The following is a 17006-nucleotide window of genomic DNA, read 5'->3' on the forward strand; positions in this document are numbered from 1 at the left end:
AGCAGCACAGAGTAGAGCGAAAGAACAACTTCTCGTGTCTTGCTTACAACACTCCTGTTAATGCCTCCCAGAATCACGTTTGGCTTTTTTTGCAGCAGCGTCACACTGTTGATTCATATTTAGCTTTTGGTCCAATGCATGAACAAAGTGGAGAGACTGAAGAGTTATTTACTTCATAACCCAAGAACCAGGGGTCACCCTATTAAATCAATAGGCAGGGTTTAAAAAGATATAAACAAGTGCTTCTTCACCCAACATGCTTGTGGCCAGGGGCTGTTGTGAAGGCCAGAAGTCTAACTGGGTTCACAAAAGGCACAGATGCATTCATGGAGGAGAAGTCCAAGCACCTGGCACTAGCCACTGCCAGAAGATGGGCTAGAATGGACCATTGGTCTGACCCAGCCTGGCTATTCTTATGGCTGATGGCTTCTACCTGCAGGTATTAAGTGGATCTGGGTTATTACAGGGCAGCACCATGTCTGTGTGTGTTACAGCTGTGCACAGAGATCAGGGTCTTGTTTTTCTGAGCGCTGTCCAGACCCTGAACGAGAGACCCTAAGCCCTACCCTGAAGCACAAGCACATGAGAGGGTGATGATGGGACTTGCCCAAGGCCACCGAACAAATCACTAGCGGAGCCAAGAACAGAAACCGCATCTCTCAAGTGCAACTTGAGCCTGAGCCACATGAAGGGGCTGGGATCCAAACTCTCCTGCTTTTCAGAGGTGAGATTTTTGTGTGAGCACCTCCCGGCCCACACAAATGCAATGGGTTTGTGTATCTACCACAACTTTTACTGCAACTTAGTCTGCCTGGTACCATGAGAGGCTGCTGGGCTGAATCAAATCACAGCTGGATAATTCTACGGTCATTGGTAGCTCTGCCAATGAACGAATAAGGAGAGTCAAATCGCATGCTTCCGGGCGAAACCTGACCAGCCCCTGCAGCGCTCAGGCACCCCAGAGCTCAGTAGACACAGAACAGCGAGAAGGGGCTGGTTGGCTGCCCCTAGCACGCCAGGGACAGGCTGCAGACAGGGCAGGGCGACTCTGTAATTGTACCCAGGATGGAAACACTGCAGGTCACATAACGGACTGAAGATGCTGGCACACCAGGCTGCTCTGATTGCCCATCAATATTAACTCCCACGTCACATGGGCATCAGCCGCGGACATTTGCAAGTGAGCTCTGCCTCCACGTGGGTTCCAGGGCTCCTTTCTCAGCCAGGGTTCAGCGTATCCCTTTGGGAAAATGTCTCACTGTGTCACCGAAACCCAGGCCTCGTCCTCTCCGGGTTTACAGCCCCTTGCCCTAATCGCGCTGCCAGGGGCCTGCACAAGAGGCTTGCGGGGGTGCAAGTCCACCACTGTCGGTGGAGATAAAGCTGGACTCACAATCACATTAGCGAAGTCCAGTGGCCCTTTCGCCGGGCTCAGGGCCGCATTATGACTTTCGTGGGCCCTAGACACTTTTGCCTTCGTGGGCCCCTCCCACCATAATAATATCAATAATAACATTTTTTTAATAACTTTAATAACTTTAAATACTTCAACATTTTTTTCCTGTTTTAGCCAAAATTGAATAGATTTTTGTGGGCCCTAAAAGTTTCATTTTTTTCTGATGTGAGAAAAAAATTAAAACATTTTCTTCTACCCTAAAAATTCTTTTTTTTCTTCTGATTTTAAAAGAAATTAAAACATTTTTGTGGGCCCCTAAAAGTATCGTGGGCCCTAGGCACTGTGCCTAACGGATAAGTTGGCCCTGGCTGGCAGGGGGCTCTGCTTGCATACACATGGATCCCGCCTGGGCGCCCGTGCACCAGGAGATGCAGCCAGGTAACCCCACCGTTGGGCTAACCAGCTGCTGTCATTCCTACCAGTCCAAGGCCACCCCTCATTAGATGGGGCTACTCTAAGGTGGGTGCATAACTGGCTGGATAACCGTACTCAGAGAGTAGTTATTAATGGTTCACAATCCTGCTGGAAAGGCATAACAAGTGGGGTTCTGCAGGGGTCTGTTTTGGGACCGGCTCTGTTCAATATCAACGGTTTAGATATTGGTATAGAAAGTACGCTTATTAAGTTTGCAGATGATACCAAGCTGGAAGGGGTTATGACTAATCTGCAGGATAGGGTCATAATTCAAAATGACCTGGACAAATTGGAAAAATGGTCTGAGGTAAATAGGATGAAGTTTAATAAAGACAAATGCAAAGTGCTCCACTTAGGAAGGAACAATCAGTTTCACACATACAGAATGGGAAGCGACTGTCTGGGAAGGAGTACGGCAGAGAGGGATCTAGGGGTTATAATGGACCACAAGTTGAATATGAGTCAGCAGTGTGATGCCGTTGCAAAGAAAGCAAACATGATTCTGGGATGCATTAAGAGGTGTGTTGTGAGCAAGACACGAGAAGTCATTCTTCCACTCTACTCTGTGCTGGTTAGGCCTCAGTTGGAGTATTGTGTCCAGTTCTGGGCACCGCATTTCAAGAAAGATGTGGAGAAATTGGAGAGGGTCCAGAGAAGAGCAACGAGAATGATTAAAGGTCTAGAGAACATGACCTATGAGAGAAGGCTGAAGGAATTAGGTTTGTTTAGTTTAGAAAAGAGAAGATTGAGGGGGAACACGATAGCAGTTTTCAGATACCTAAAAGGGTGTCCTAAGGAGGAGGGAGAAAACTTGTTCATCTTGGCCTCTGGGGACAGAACAAGAAGCAATGGGCTTAAACTGCAGCAAGGGAGGTTTAGGTTGGACATTAGGAAAAAGTTCCTAACTGTCAGGGTAGTCAAATACTGGAATAAATTGCCCAGGGAAGTTGTGGAATCTCCATTTGTGGAGATAATTAAGAGTAGGTTAGATAAATGTCTATCAGGGATGGTGTAGACAGTGCTGGGTCCTGCCATGAGGGCAGCGGACTGGACTCAATGACCTCTCAAGGTCCCTTCCAGTCCTAGTATTCTATGATTCTATGATTAGGCTCACGTGGGCTGCTCCTAAACCCCGGCACCCGGGACACTAGGCTTAATGTGCAACCAATTGGAAGAGAAAAAAAGCGTAACAATTAATCCTTGAAGTCCCACGTGCAGTCACAGATCAGGTGGCTTTGGTCTAATTCTCCTCTTGCTGAACGACTCTGCTGTAAGGACACAGCCATGTGCTAAACGCCCACAGAGCAGCTTCGGGGGCCAGGCCGTTGTCCGATGGCGGCTGCACAGTTATGCTCTGCACTGCTTGTGCATCAAAGAGCATTGGGGGTCTTTGTGGGTAACCGGAGATCCAGGCTGACTTCAATAAGAGGTCCCACAGAGGAACGCCACTGGACTATTCAGGGAGGATTGGAATTCAAACCAAGATCCCAATTTTGCAGCCAATTCATCAATTCGAATGGGGATAAATTAAACCTTTGGCTCAGAAGTCGCTTGAATATGCAGCTTCTGAATCCAGGTCTGTGTTCCGTGGCTTGGGCAGGTAGGCGAGTGTAAATGCAACTGTGCTCAGAGCTCAGCACAGTGCCAAGGGGCATGAGGGACAGACAGCTCCAGCCTAGCGAGTGCTAGCTCCGGAGGAGAGAGCCAGGCTGCAAATCAGGATCGAGGGGCCTTGGTAGAGCCGGGGGTGGGGATCCCTCAACTGGAATACTGGGGAGACAGCAGACTGGGATCCACGGCAGAGCTGGGCAGAACCAGGAGAGCAGATCAGACATTGAGGTTCACGGGCAGAGTTGTGTGGGGAGGAAGTTTGCTCAGCCCTTGTCTACCACATGCCCAGTTCTAGATGGGGCTATCCAGGTGTTATCTCCGCAATTCCCAAACCACACAGAAACAAAACCACTATGCTCAGGGGGCTTTCTGCACAGCTGGGATCCCAGCCATGGGGGAGCTCCCCTCATACTGCCCCTTGTGCAGGCCAAAAGAACTGCTAGACACCCCAGCTGGCTGCAGGGTCGCTGCACCCAGTTTTGCACTTGTGCGAGAGCTCCCTCATCAGGACAAACAGCAGCTGTGTTTACCCCAGCGTGCAAGTGGAGTTTGCACCAGCGTGGCTGTCACTGGAGAGAGAGCTCTTTGGGCCAGGAACTGCCTTTCGACTCTGTGTTTGTACAGTGCCTAGCGCAGTGGAGCCCTGGGGCCCAGGGCTGGAGCTTGTAGGCGCTACAGTAACACAACTAATCATCACAACCATGAAAAACCACCAGAACACACCGGACCTCAGTCCCACACCCAAGAAACAGCCACTGGATGAACGTATCTCAACCCACCCTCTGATTCAGTGGCTAAAAGCTGTAGTACAACTTAAAGGGTATGGAGACACGGTCTGTATGTGCCCACCTTACGGCAAACACTTATTAACCATCAGATGCTGCCCAGGACAAGCCTTAGGAGAGCACAGGGTAGGGTTTCCCAAAGTGTGCTCTGTGGAGCCTAGGTGATTTGTCCAGGGGCTCCACAAGAAAATGTTAATGACAGTTGTATGACCCTGTTATTTTGTTACTAATTTTTTGATAGTTTACTTGAAAAAAAAAAAAGAATTGATACGAAATAAAAACAGAATTCCAAAACGTTGTATATTTATGTGGGTACCTATTGAATTAAAAAAAACCACAATATTTTAAAGGACCCCATAGGGTCATCTCCAGAGGTGATCCAGGGAAACGGTACCAGCAGACAATGAGCATCAAAGCTACTTTTACAAATGTAGCTGGCTCGCGATCTGATGTCAGGCTGGGTAAGTGCTTAGCCCCGGAGACACCCACACTCAGACCTAGGGTTGCCAGATGGTTTAACAAAAAATACCAAACACCCCCCACCTCCCAAAAAAAACCACCGGGAAAAAATTCTGTTGAGAAAAAAGAAGGGGGGAGGGGAGACCAAAGTTGTTAAGAAAAAAAAAAAAAGGTGCTGTGCCTTTAAATGGCCCCACCGCACTCCTCACTCCCCCAACCCCACCAGAGCAGCAGGGGAAAATTGTCCTTGCCAGGCTTCCATCCCAGGGAAACAGGAAAACAGGAAATACCAGACATTTCACGTCCAGTATTTTCTGGTTTTTTTTACCGGACATGAGACCCAAATAATGACCAGTCCAGGCGAAAACCAGACACCTGGCAACCCTACAAGACCCACTGATGTTTATAAAACCTCAGGGAGGGAGAAAACTCCACAAACCGCTTCTCAGACCATGAAAACATTTGGGAAACCTTGGCAAAGGGCTATCTCTATGCAACCAGCTCCACAAAGGACATCCCCCCAACTTTGTCTGTGTTAGCCACGCCCCCTTGCTTCCAGGTCTCTGGCAGGACATCCCAGAATGCACGGCTGCTTGTACTAATCATGCTGAGCACGCATCCTCCAGATGTCTTACAGAGGCATTGTGGGATAGCTACTCAGCATGCGCCACGCTAGTGCGGGATAGGAGGTGCAGATGCGCAAATAATTGTCTTACAGAGGCATTGTGGGATAGCTACTCAGCATGCGCCATGCTAGTGCGGGACAGGAGGTGCAGATGCACATATTCGACTGTAACTGCATATAGGCGGCAGCAGCGTGGAGGCAAATGGGACAGAGTTACTTAGAAGGAACCCAATGGTTATGCCTGAACTGGCTACAAAATCACAGCTGTAAGCTATAATGAGGACAGCGCTTTGGGGACCGAGAGGGGAAAGGGAAACCCTGCTCAAGGGAATAAGAATATTAAGCTATGTCTGGAATTTCCAGATGGGCTCAGTTTCCATTTAGGCATCGAAATAAGTGGTTAGATGATCAGAAGAGCAGCTTGGAAAATCTGGCTCTTAGGCTATGTCAAGACTGCAGGCTTCTTTCAGAAGAAGTGTTTCCAGAAGAAATCTTCTGAAAAAACCTCTTCCGAAAGAGCGTCCACACTGCCAAAGTGCATCAAAAAAGCAATCTGCTTTTTCAACAGTTAGCATCCACACTGAATGGACACTATCTCACATGCAAGCTGTGATTACTAGGGGCGGAATGGCCACCAGGGCACCTGTGCTTTTTCCTCTTTCCTCTTCTTGTGAAAGAACTTCCTCTTCCCCATCCACACATGCCTTTTTCGGAAAGAGCTCTTTTGGAAAAAAGCTTCTTCCTCATAGAAAGAGGATTACCAATGCCGGAGAAACCCCTCTGTTCTTTTGATTTACTTTTGAAAGAACGTGATTGCAGTGTGGACGTTACTCAGATTTTGTCAGGAAAACAGCCTTTTTTCCGACAAAACTCTGTAGTGTAGACATACCCTGTCTTGGGTGCCGAAATGGGAGCTGAGTTCTTAAATGCAGCCTTGGACTTTTGTGAAAATGTGGCCCCCGTGTCTCCCTGAAATGTACAAGCCCTGAAAAATAACCCCGGACCGCAGATCTTAGAGGGGCTGGTCACAAACTCAGAAACATCCCAACAAACAAAACTGCAAAGATATACATGTGGAAAAAGTGGAGGGAAAATAAAACCCAAATGGAGAGGGAGGCAGAAGAGAGAAGAGAGGAATGGACGAGACTAGAGGCAGAGGCACATGGGTCGTACCAGGTAAGAAAAACAAATAACTAGCTGATTCAGGATTTTGTTCTCTTTTTCTTTTATAGGGCGGAACTGTATTTTTACAGCTGCAGTCCCTTAAAATGGGATTTTCCCCCTTTTAAACAAATTCCCATCAAATAATGTTTCATAAAAACAAGCGTTCCTCTTCTAAACCCCAAAGACGGAGAAGTAATAAAATCTACAAGGCCGTCTCTCACCCAATGACAGAAGCTTCTTTAAATGAACAGAAAGAAGAGTGCCACGCTGTAAGAGCTTATCTATATGTAAAGCCCACAGAGGATGCTGGCTGTTATCTGGAGGGATTGACCCTGCGACCTTAGGGACTAAAGCCATGTTCCTGTACGGGATGAGCTAAAAGGGCTTCTGGCTCTCAGCTAAGGCTGTAGCACAGACGCCACTCTCCCTTCTCAGCAGGCTCAGTGCTTCTGGGTTACATATACTTATGTGGAGATTGATGCTCTGGCAATCAATGTTCTGGGGTTTGATTTAGTGGGTCTGGTAAGGGGCCCAGTGGGGCCCTCGTTGACCCCGGTACTCCACATAGTAAAGGAAATTGGTGGGAGAGACTCTCCCATCGATCTCCTGCTGTGGAGACACCTCAGAAATTCAGCTTAAGGTACATTGACTCCAGCAACACAAAGCTGGAGTTGTGGATCTTAAGTCAACTTTCTCCCTAAGTGTACACCAGGCCTAAGGTGTGACATAACGTGAACTTGCATGACAAGATGGGCTGAGACTGAGACAAAACAACCAAATCACCCGCCCCAGGGCAGGGGTGAGTCCCTACCAATCCGGGTGCAAGCCATGGCAATTCTGACACTAGTACAAGCAAGTCATGTTTGGTTTAGACTGTGTTTACATTCATTCACAGCAGTGGGTGCAAAGGATGGAAAGCACACACCGAGCAGGCCAGAAGATATAACGCAAGCCCATAGCTTAAGTTTAGCTAGAGGCCCCTTTTGGAATAAAACCACAGAACATTACTCGGCCGCTTTGGATTGCTGGTAACATGAAAATCAGCAATGGTGCAACCTTTCTGTTTTAGATACTTATTAACGGCCGCCAAACATTGCGAATGCAGCACTCAGGTTAGCAATGGGTACCACACACGTTGAGTTCAGCTACACACAATCTCTTGAAAACAAATTTTGGGATGTGACACCCCTGCAGCATAACCTTTACTCTGCCCCGTGCAGCGGGCAACGACCCCTGGGAATGGTTCACAGATGAAAGCACCATAATGCACTGTAGCTAGGACCCAGGACACAGAAACAGCAATGTTCCTTTGAGGCCATGTCCGAGATCACTTTCACAACGTACTCCCGGGGGTAGGGCAGTGCTCTCAGCCCCATATTGCAGATGGGAAACTGAGATGCAAGAGTTTAAGTAACTAGTCCAAGGTCACTCAGAAAATCTGTGGCAGAGCTGGGATTTGAAGCCAGGTCTGCAGCTAGTATCCACACCACTGTACAGGCCTTTTGGTCTCCTATCTCTAGGCCACGTTCCCACATACTCTTAGAATCGGCAGCACCTGAGGGTATGAGGAAGGGTGGATTTCATTTCTCTCGTAGCCTTCAGACACGGTGCAGTCAGCAGCAGCAGACATACTGTATGTTGGCTCTGAGCAATACCATTAGAGGCCAGTTTCCATTCCTGCATGCCACCAGGCCGGGCTAGGCAAGGGCTTGCTTTCTGGGCCATGTCTTTCCATCTCAGGAGGTCATCCGGGGAAATGGTGCCAGCAGCGTATGTGCATCAAAGCTACTTCTACAAACGTAGCTGGCTCGCGATCTGATGTCAGGCTGGCTAAGTGCTCAGCCTTGGAGACACCCACACTCAGACCCATTTAAGTTTATAAAACCTCAGGGAGGGAGAAAGCTCCACAAACCGCTTCTCAGACCATGAACCTTGGCAGCTGCGGATCACGTCCCACGTCTAAAATAAATCTGCTTAAATGGGGTGTGAAAAACAAGCCATCGCTCACACATGACAAATGCCCGTGCTGTACTTTCCAGCCCCTTCCACTCCAGGGGGTCAAATCCAGGCCTGGGGGATGCCTGCAGAAGTCCAAGTCTAGACCCATTATCTCCATTCTTTTTGTCTGAGGAAAGGCACAGGGAATAGTGACTTTTTATTAGGTCCAGATGGGAGAAAAATAATGGATCTTATCTTGCAACCCTTATTCACATGAATAAGCACTACAGAACCAGGGCCAGGGGCCTTGGCAACAGATTATTCTGAGGGACCCACTCTCCACAGACCCAAATCTGTGTTTGCATTACAGGCTAATCCCCTGTTGCATTGCTAGCTGAGTCTGGGATTTCTGAAGGAGTTATAGACCTACAATCAGTGGGAGTTAACTGGATGCATAATTCTTGACCTCCTTTGAACCTCTGTCCCCTATGGAGAGAGATTTGACCTGGGTCTATCGGTGCCCCCTGCGGTTTGGGGAAAAACCTCTAGAATTATTTTTTAAGTGTCAGGTTTTGCAAAGGAAGTTTGATTTCTTTAAACACCCCCATATGTCAAAGGAAATTCACGCGCCATGACAACTTGCGTATGTTTAGCTAAATAGCAGTGGAAACAAAGTTCCCTGTTTGCAGGTCATGCTGGCCTCACTTTTTGCGACTGCCAGGGGACTAGAAACCCAAAAGAGCTAAAAGCCAACCATCCTGAGCTCTGTCCAGAAGCTGCTGTTTTTATTTTGGTTCTGAACGAGGCAAAGCAAGTTCTCACTTGCTAACTGATTTCTGGTTAAAATAAATACACTCCTGTCTCTTTCCTCCCCTCCTCCTCATCCCAAATTGACTTTCTGCCCCAATAAATAGCCCGTGAAGAGTACAAAACCAGAGCCTTGGTAGCTGGTCTGACTTTCACAGATTCTCAGCTGGCTAACAAAGCAATGGGCTAAAATGCCAGCGACGAGCGAGGAAGGTTTCTGAGAACTAAGACTTAGAAAAATAACTAAGGTCAAAGTTCCTGGCTTCCTAGGTAGCCTCCAGTCCCAGGAACAATGATGCTGTAAGTGGAGATTTAAGAGAGAAGGAGCTTCAAGCCAATATGACTTTACACAGGCTTCCTTGTCCAAGAGCTGTAAAGGATCACAGCCCAGACCTTGAAGGAAAACAATACAGGTCCCCAGGCAGGGATAAATAACATGGCAGACGAATGGAGCTCTTGAATTTGTCAGGTCCAGAGTCCCTGCCATGGCCCATTCAGGCTGGGAGAATCTGACTGCGCTGATGGATTTGTTTAAAATGGAGATAACGCGTTTCATCCATACACAGTAAAGAGCAGGACAATAAAGAGAAGCAGGATTTTACTGTTGATCCTACCTGGCCTTGGCAGAACGGGGAAAATATCCTATCAGGTCAAACCACATTTCTCGTTAATAGCCGGACACCCAGCCTGTGTTTATAGGGGAGAAGAAACCCACAAGAGCTACCCGTCAAAGCAGGGAGTGACAGACAATGAAAGCCCCGTCTGTGCAGGCAAGGAAAGGTTTCTTTAGAAAAAGGCAGCTAGCTCTTTTCCCTCTCTGCTACTGGGGGCCTCTTATGTGCTGATTTTTATCCTCCTTGCAAAATTAAAACCACCACGGACTGTGAATTAAGAAATCATGCTCCGACTACCTTCAGGTAACCCCCCCCCCCCCCGAATTCTGAGCCGGCTGCAGTTTTGGGAGACTCAGTGAAAGATTAGACAGCAGCCCGTCCTGTGATTTATTCCAGGAAGCCTCTCCCATAACTTGCTCCGAACCACCTTAACCGCTCCATCGACATGCCATTTCCTGGCAGTATTTTTTTGCAACTGGGTTCCTACCAGGAAAAGCAAAAGTGCCTCTCCGTCGGCTCAGCCCCTGAAGCAGCCAGAGGGATGGTACATCAGCCCGCAGGATGAGCCATTCAGAGTTTTTGCACCGTCCTGCCCTTAGCCTGCGACTCGTCACAAGGGTTAAAGACGCGCGCGCTCACTGGGCTTTAAGAGTGTCTAAGCTTGCGGCTGAGTCAATTTTTCTGAATTCTAGATGGGGGATTGGGGGGGGGGACCTGCCCGGAATGGAGCTTTCCTTGGGAAAGAAGATGCAAGCCTTTTCCCACTGGGCCCCCCGGAGGAGTGAGAAGTACCGAGAAGCAGGGTTCGTCTTTCACTCACCGACGGGATCCTGGAGCTGCCGTCTCCTGAGCCCAGCCTTTCCCCCTACTCGCCGGAGCAGGACTTCACCGCACACTGAATACTTTGATTGTCCTTTGCCAAGCAGTGACGTCGACTCCCTTGCATGTTTTCTCTAAACACTGGCATGCTCTGCTCCGGGACAAAGTGCTTGGTTTTAGCTGGTGGGAAGGGTTCTGGATGGGGCTGGGAAAGGGCAGTGGAGGGGGGGGGGGTGAACTTTGATTTCTTCTTAGGAAAGCTGTGAATGACTAAGCAGCGCCCCACGCAGGGTTGTGTGGCTGATGCCAATTTGAGCTACACACCTGTCCAGAGGGGGGAACGCGGCAGGTACGGCTCATGCAAAGGAAGTTTCTCCTCCATGGAAAGTCTTGCGTGGCAGTGTGTCCTAGTGGCTAGAACACTGCACAAGGATGCAAGAAACCTGGGCTCTGTTCCTGGCTATTTGGACAAGTCACTGCTCCCTACTCGGTGCCTCAGTTTCCCCATCTGAGGTAGCAATGCTGACCTCCTCTGGAAAGTCTGATGAGTACTACTGACAAAAAGTGCCTTGGTTCTCTTCCTGGCACCACTGCTGGGTGACTTTGGACAAGTCATTGCGCCTGCTCCGTGCCTCAGTTTCCCCATCTGGAGCTAACAATGTTGACCTCCTCTGGGAAGGACATTGAGCACTATGGACAAAACATGCCTGGGCTCTGTTCCTGGTGCCACTACTGAGTGACTTTGGACAAGTCACTGCCCCCACTCTGTGCCTCGGTTTCCCCATCTGGGGATAACAATGCTGACTTTTTCTGGGAAGCACGTTGATCACTACTGACAAAACGTGCTGGGTGACAGTGAGGTAGGGTTATTTCCTCGCTTCTACTGCTGTATATATGGCACCTTTGCTAAGTCAATTGTTCTGTCTGGTGGATCATCCGCTGCTCCGATGGACACTCTGACTGTGTCTAGACTGGCCAGTTTTTCCGGAAAATCAGCCGCTTTTCTGGAAAAACTTGCCAGCTGTCTACACTGGCCGCTTGAATTTCCGCAAAAGCACTGACTTCCTACTGTACGAAATCAGTGCTTTTTGTGGAAATACTATGCTGCTCCCGTTCGGGCAAAAGTCCCTTTTGCGCAAAACTTTTGCGCAAAAGGGCCAGTGTAGACAGCTGAGATTTGTTTTGTGCAAAAAAGCCCCGATCACGAAAATGGCGATCGGGGCTTTGTTGTGCAAAAGCGCATCTAGATTGCGGAAAAGCGTCCGTGCCAATCTAGATGCTCTTTTCCGCAAATGCTTTTAATGGAAAACTTTTACGTTAAAAGCATTTCCTGAAAATCATGCCAGTCTAGACGTAGCCTCTGGGTTTGGCTCATGATTTTAGACATGTCAGTTGTAAAAAGGACTCCAGAGGCATGTTCAGGCCAGAATCCCCAGAATCGAAATAAAACATAAAAGGGCTGGACAGCAGACCCCCATAAGCAGGGCATTACACCAGTAGCCCCGCATAAGCCGTGTAAAGAACTGCTCATTGGGGTGGAAAAGGGATTCATAATTCTTGATGCAAAGTACTGGTTCTTCTAGCTCATTGCTCTTTCTTGCCATGATCATCTAACACCGACAGGCAAATCCAAACCTGGGAACCTAGGGAGCTTAGAATATGAGCCTCTAGGGCAGTATTTCTCAAGTAGTGGTATAAGTACCCTTAGGGGTACTTGAGAGAAGTCGGGGGGGGGGGGGGAGTACGTCAACACCACTGAGGGTATGTCTAGACTACATGCCTCTGCCGACTGAGGCATGTAAATTAGACATACCGACATAGTCAATGAAGTGGGGATTTAAATATCCCCGCTTCATTAGAATAAAAATGGCTGCCACGTTATGCCGGCTCAGCTGTTTGTTGGCACGAAGCGGCAGTCAAGACGGGAATCGGTCGGCAAGGAAAGCCTTTGCCGATCGATCCTGTAAATTTCGGTGCACAAGGCATAAGGGATCGGTCAGCAAAGGCTGTCCTTGCCGACCGATTCCTGTCTTGACTGCCACTTCATGCCGACAAACAGCTGAGCCGGCACAACGTGGCAGCCATTTTTATTCTAATGAAGCGGGGGATATTTAAATCCCCGCTTCATTGACTATGTCAGTACTTCTAATTTACATGCCTCAGTTGGCAGAGGCATGTAGTCTAGACATACTCTGAAATTTGGAGAAAACTGAATTTTTATTTTAAGTTTTACAGCGTTTTATTATTTTTGTATTTTTTACACCCACAAATTTCATTGCCCGCCCGGCTACTACGAGTAAGTTGTTTAAACAAATGTGTTGCAACTGTAGAAAATTTTTGTGAGTGTCTGAAAACTGTAGGTGCTGCGGGTACTTATAATTTTTTTTTTTTGAAAAAGGGGTACTTTCTAAAAAAAGATTGAGAAACACTGCTCTAGCGCATGAGCTAGAAGCTAGCCAGGTCTCAGCTACAGCTGTAGCACAGACTCATTGTTCTCTCTGTAAGTGGTCTCGGTGCCAGTAGGTAGAACCGTGCCCCACACCCAGCAGGTGTGTGGGGTACCATTGCTCTTGATTCTAACGACCTCTCAAGGGGACCATTCCTAGGAGGTGGATGAAACCAAGAGGAATTCTTCCTGCTCCAAGCTACTAAGGACTACGCAGCGGCTCTAGCAGGGCGCAGTGATTCAGCCAACCTCAAAATCTATCCGCTTCGACGCCAGGTCTTGGCCCGCCGCCGCCAGCCCAGCGCTCGGCTGGTGCCGCATGAGTGGCAAGGGCTGGGTCTCAGCCAGGCTGCTCTTTACCATTGGTGGGAGAACCAACAAATAAGTAACGAGCAGTCCCAGTCCATAGGGTTCCCGTGAGGCTCCCAAGCAGAAACAGCAGGAAAAGCCACTCACAACTCCAGCAGCTGAGTTCAACGGCAGGGGAGGCTGCGGAGTGTGAGCTCCGGTGACCTTGCCTGGGACAGGGGGAGGCATGCCATGGAAATGACTGTGTGTGGGGCACAAAGGGGGCTTCCTCTGTAGGAGCCAGGCAGGATTGCATGACCTGAGCCAGCCAAGGGGGCACAGAAACGGGTTCTCTCTCCGCCTGGCTACAGAGGAGACACCAGAAAGGATCAAAGCCGGCATTCCTCTGTGCACAAAGGCTCCTTCACCACTGGAGGGCTTCCCAGCCTCTCTCAAGCATCTGCTAGTCCAGAGAGGCATCTTTCCAATGTGCTGGTGTCCTCTGCACAAATAACCTGGGCGATGCCTTCTCTGACTCCTCCTCTATGCATTAGATAAATGATTCGTTGCATTACATTTCCCGGGCTCTCCAAGCGAGAGAGCCCGAGTCTTGCCTGGCGAAGCGAGTTAGAGCTTTGGTCCGAGGATGCCCAGGGGAGAGCGGGGTGGCACTGGGCACCTGAGCATTGTGCCAGGCTTTGAAGAGGGAACCCTCCCTGCCCCTTGCAGCAAAAGCCCCACTGAATTTAATAGGAGATTTTCTATAGGGCTTTTACATGTCGGGGACCATCCTACAGACTTTCACAGAGACGCCCACCGGACGCTGTAACACCCGTGCAGGCGCTACATAAAACCTCAGTTTGTCTGGGGATTTCTATAGTCCTCTGCCCATCCCTGCCCTGAATTTCTAGATCAGAGCACTGGGCAACCTAGGCAAGTGAGTGGGCCCGGGAATGGCCCTTCTTCATCTCAGTGGGCCACAAGATTGTGGTGAGCAAGACGCTCTCCTGGGACAGGGCAGTTTTGTGAATGGCCAGGCCCACTGACAGGAGGGGCTAAGAAGGCCATTGCCCCTAGCCTGGCGATTCAAAGTGTCACAAACTGGAGGGTTTGGCTTTTCCATGGGCAGCCGGCAGGGGAGCATGTGTGTGAGTAGGAAGGAGAGGAGAAAGCAGGTGAGCTCCCTGGAACCCTGAAGGCTTTTAACAAGTCAAATACAGATTGGGCCTCCCTGGTCCGGCACCCTTGGGACCTGAGCTGTCCTGAACTAGGGAGTTTGCCGGATCAGGGGAGGTCAGGCCTGGGGCTTTCCTAGAAATCACCTTTCAACCGTGCCTCTGGCTAGCTGGCTGGGCTCCAGTCTGGGTCCACAGTCCTGCTCCGGCCAAGGGCTCCCTTCTCCCAGCAGCCGGCTTCCTGCGGCCGGCGCAGATCAGCTCCCTGCTGGCAACCTCTGTGGCTGGGGCTCTGTCCAGGGCAGCGAAACATTCCAAAAGTGAAGCCAGCACCCCGGACTGGAGGAGGGAAGCTGGAAGTCTCTTGGGGTGGGGCAGTGTGGTGGTGGGTGAGGGGGGGCCACCACACTGCCCCACCCCAAGAGACTTCCAGCTTCCCTCCTCCAGTCTGGGGTACTGGCTTCACTTCACAGCGCAGCATCTGTGCCTAACATGGTTTCCATGCGGATGAATGAGCAGCCCGCGCAGAGCCCGCATAATGGTGACTGTTTATTCATGGAGTTGTTACCATGAAAGGCTGTTGACCTGCAATCGGCGTGTTCTGCACCATTATCCCCAACAGCGTGGGCTGCATTTTAAAGCATTTGTGCTCCTGCCTTTTCGGAGGGGCCAATTCAGAGTCAGCCAAGCGGGGGAAAAGGGGGCTTTGCCTGACATGGACAGAATCCTCCCCTCCCACCGCCAGGGCCACCTGGCCCTTGCCACTGTTATGATAAAACAGGTTTTAATGGGGCTGGTTTCCTCTTTCACCAGGGAAGCTCTGATCAGTCAAGGGGGGAAATGGACGGTTGGAAACGCTTCCCTACACTCCCAAAGGAAGTGGCTTTGGGACCTGCTACATGCAATGCTACAGATTAAGAGCTGGTCTGGGAGTGGACAAGCTGTCCCTTTGTAGCCAGAGGTAGCTGGGAGACATGTGGGGCTCCCCCCTCCTCAGATATTTAGGCTGCCTCTGGCATCAGGATGAAAGCCATCGCTGTTAGGTCTCAACCCACTCAGACTGAAAGTAACAAAGATGGGAAATTGACGGGCAGCTCAGCAGATGGTGGAGGAGCCAGTAAACAACATGGGAGCCATTCGATAAGTCTCTATCCTGTTTGCAACATCAGCCTGTGCACAATCCAGCAATTCGCGGTCATGAAAAAGGGGACGGATGATGGCAGTGTTACTGGGTGCTGCGACACAGTCAGCTGCTGTGTTTCTCCCCAGAGGTGGCTGCCCTTCGGCGTACCACCCTCCGTGCTGAGGCGTGAAGGTCAGAACTTTGCGACCAACAGATTCCGGCAGCTAATTCAAAAGACCCAACGCCCTGTCCAAACAGGCCTAAAGGCTGCCCCTTGCGCATTTCTATTATTCATCCTAGGGAGGTATTTTAAGTAACTTGCTGTTCTCCCTAGGGCTCTTTACATGGGTGCTGGGTGAATGCCGAGCTGGGGAAGGCAAACCCCAGTCATACCCCTTCTGCTTCAGGTCCTGCCTCTTCCACAACCTCCTCCCATGAAGCCAAGCGCGCTCCAACCCAGGTTACTGTTCCCAGGCCCCTGAACATCCTGAGACCCCTTAGGCTTTGTCTACACTGCAGGGTTTTTGCGCAAGAAGCTTTTTGCGGAAGAGATCTTCCACAAAAACTTCTTGCGCAAAAGTGCATCCACACCTCAAAAGCGCATCGCAAAAGCAATGTGCTTTTGCACAAGAGAGTGTCCACACTGCATGGACGCCCTTGCGCAAGAAAGTTCTGATTGCCATTCATCTGTGCTTTTTGTGATAGGCTCTCTTTGCACAAGAAACCCTGTTGAGCATCCACACACACCTTTTTGCACCTGTTGCACAAAAAGGAGTTATTCCTTGTAGAAAGAGGTTTACCTACACTGCAAAAAGCCCTCTGTTCTGCTGTTCTACTATAAATTTTCTTGTGCAAAAATGCGCATAAGGTGTGGACACTCCGTTTTTTGTGCAAAAACCCTGTAGTGTAGACATAGCCTCTATGCCTCTATCCAGTGGGTGGCGTGGCCCCACACTTCCTAACTGGCCAGGGAGCTGGGCAGCCACTCCACAGCCCCAATCCTCCTGAGTGGTGGCAATGTGGGCAGTTTTGGGAAGGCAATGCCTTCCCTTGCCTGCATTACCCACTGCCCATGACCTTTTATCTCCAAGGTTGATGCTGCTACAACAGGCTTTTCATGGGGTTGTCCTGGGGGCTATTAGTTTGTCCTGTGACCACTGAGCCATGGCATGCACCGATCCATTCACTGATCCATTGACTGGTCCACTGACTGCAAGGATCCATTCACTGATCCATTGACTGGTCCACTGACTGCAAGGATCCATTCACTGATCCAGTCACT

General features: G+C 49.7%; 1 protein-coding gene across 6 annotated transcripts in view; it reads right to left on the reverse strand.

Moving 5' to 3' along the window:
* COL8A2 (collagen type VIII alpha 2 chain) overlaps window positions 1-17006 on the reverse strand; it is a 188584-nt gene that overhangs the window by 47712 nt on the left and 123866 nt on the right. Inside the window, exon 2 of one of the 6 annotated variants that reach the window (XM_075909156.1) lies at window positions 10694-10843. The exons of the other annotated variants lie outside the window; for them this stretch is intronic. The gene's annotated coding sequence lies outside the window, so the exon portion shown is untranslated. The remainder of the gene's footprint in view (window positions 1-10693; window positions 10844-17006) is intronic. 6 annotated transcript variants of the gene reach the window in all.

This window comes from Pelodiscus sinensis, chromosome 25, assembly GCF_049634645.1.
Source record: "Pelodiscus sinensis isolate JC-2024 chromosome 25, ASM4963464v1, whole genome shotgun sequence".
Lineage (NCBI taxonomy): Eukaryota > Metazoa > Chordata > Testudines > Trionychidae > Pelodiscus > Pelodiscus sinensis.